We start from the raw sequence: 2,448 nt of genomic DNA, 5'->3' as shown, positions 1-2,448 counted from the left end.
TTGTAAGTAAATCTATCTTTAGGAGTCGACCTATTCAAGATGGCCACCACAGCTAATTGAACCAAAATCACAAGTACTGAGTGTGTCAGATACTGAACTGCAGCTGATGTGGCAGTAGCTGAGAGTCATCCTCAAAACATATTTCAAGAGGTAACAGATCACAAATGATCTCCCACAATAACCTGAGATTGTTCATAAGGTCATCTGTACAGTTTGACTCAAACGCTCAAACTACATCCACTATGACCAGATGTTCTGATGAGTTCAAGGAATGTTACACCTTCATCTCCTTCATACTTTAATGAATTTACACTATTTTACAATTGTTTAGATCAGTAACTCTCACCATAAAGCTGTTATTAATATGTGAATGTAAAAATGACTCCATCATTTCAAATGATAAACGTCATGTGGACGACATAAAGCTGCTTCCTGTAACTTCTTCCATTTCATAAAGAGCACTGAAGATGATTTCTCTGTGATGATGTCACGATCAGTGTGTTTTCATCATGATTTCATGGATCTTTATGTTTCACATCACAAGTCATTTCTCTTTGGATCATTATAGTTTTGTTCTTTGATTATTTAGTCTCCCTGGAGGCCGTGCTCCAGGTGGGTTTGCAGAGATCACATGGAACAGTTGTTGCACAAATCAAACACAATTCAAGTCACATTTAAAAGTGACATCATCATAATGATGTCTATTGTTACATTTAATAAGAAAAATAACATTTCAAACCTCACACTGTCACATCCTTCTTTAATAAGAGCTGACTTCATTTTATTGTTATTGAATAAAAATCTACATGTTGGATGTAAAATATGTGTGTAGTTTTAAAATATAGCATACTTTATAAAAATATAATTACAAAGAGCTCTGGTAAAACATGAAAGTGCGAACAGAACTGCTCCTGCTGAAGGCAGAGCCAGCCACCATGAAACTGTGATACAACACTCAACACATCATACAATCTAGTACTTGTACACAAACTGAGCTGCCACTTGAACACAAGTGGACATCATGGGATGCATCGTCACAACAATAGAGCCACTGGATGGTTTGATTTGATTGTGGAGTTCTGTTCATCACAAACCAAACATGGACCCAACTAATGAAGTAACATGGAGCCAGACAAAACACTCAGAAGAAACATATTACAATTAAATACGACATATTTTACATTCACACAGTAATACTTTGCAAAGCTGCAGTAGAAACGTAGTTTTTGAGGGAATTGTGTTGCTGGATCCACATTTATCCAGTCAGGTCGAGTTCTAGTGTTTAGTTTTATACAAAGAACATTTCTGACTGGATTTACCTGCATTTTGACCTTAAAGCTTCAAACACATCATTGTTTGATTTATTTACACACAATTCTCTTGAAGAGTCAAATGTGATTGTGAACTTTATCACTTATTTGAATCACATTCAGCCTTTTCATTTCTCAGCTCAACCAATCAGATATTATTCGTCTCCTCTTCACCTTCTTAACAACCTTTGTACTTTAAAATATTATTATCTTCAGAGTGAACTATTTTTAGTCACTTCCTTGTTGGACAATAATGCATAAGTCTATTAGAATGTTGAAATCAAACCTTCAGGACCAAACCTGATGCAGTCAGTATCTGTTGACCCATTCCTCTTTACTTTATGATTTCCAGTTTGGATCTTTCAAACCTGATGCTGGAATATCAGGAAAGTCTTCATCACTTCTCTGGCAATCTAAAAAATATAGAAACCATAAGAAAAGGTACAAACAATAAACAAGTAACAAAAGCTCTACACATGAAGTTTGAAGATTCATTTAGTTTCAGTGAAAAACATTCATGTGTAATTTATGATGTTCCTGAATCAAACTTGAATAAAATGTGCACTCTGTCCTTCATGGCCATAACAGCAACTAAAATCATTTTAAAAGCAGCTCACCAGATATAATTCAGTGTTAGACTTTTCTCCTCTGTCTCTTAATAAATACTTACCTAAATGTTTTTGCAGCTTTTGAATCGTCTTCTGCTGAACTTGATCCACCAGAAAGACTGTGTGGTTCACAGAGTTTCTGCACAAATCAAAACATGAAACTTTAAATTAAAATGTTCTGAGAGAACAACAAGTATCATTTTTATGCACACTAACCAGAAACCTCCAGTGATTTTGGTCGACATGGACAAATAACACAAAGCTCTTGTAATTCTCAACATTTACCAGGAAAAACAAACACTTGGTGTTAAAATGATATAAATGTCATTTCTGACATTAATGTACAATTTGAACTTTATTTTTCCCAATGGTTATTGTCACTTAAAAACATTAAACATATAAATGATTTTAAAAGAAACATTCCTCTTTTGACTTGAACTATGTTGCATTTCAACGAGACAATAAATTTTCTGCACTAATGTAGTGAACTTGATCTGATGTCAAATCTGACCAGATGGACAGAAACTGTT

General features: G+C 34.4%; 1 long non-coding RNA gene across 1 annotated transcript in view; it reads right to left on the bottom strand.

The window, feature by feature from the left end:
* Window positions 1–1,025: 1,025 nt before the first annotated feature.
* Window positions 1,026–2,448, bottom strand: part of LOC119429418 — a 3,022-nt gene continuing 1,599 nt past the window's right edge. The window contains exons 2-3 of the long non-coding RNA XR_005187773.1: window positions 1,981–2,057; window positions 1,026–1,723 (exon numbers count right to left, since the gene is read on the bottom strand). This is a non-coding gene — a long non-coding RNA (uncharacterized LOC119429418). The remainder of the gene's footprint in view (window positions 1,724–1,980; window positions 2,058–2,448) is intronic.

This window comes from Nematolebias whitei, unplaced genomic scaffold (assembly GCF_014905685.2).
Source record: "Nematolebias whitei isolate Nwh7 unplaced genomic scaffold, NemWhi1 Nwh_scaf_1067, whole genome shotgun sequence".
Lineage (NCBI taxonomy): Eukaryota > Metazoa > Chordata > Actinopteri > Cyprinodontiformes > Rivulidae > Nematolebias > Nematolebias whitei.
Note: the sequence above shows the minus strand (reverse complement) of the source record. Positions and strands in the feature narration are given on the sequence as shown.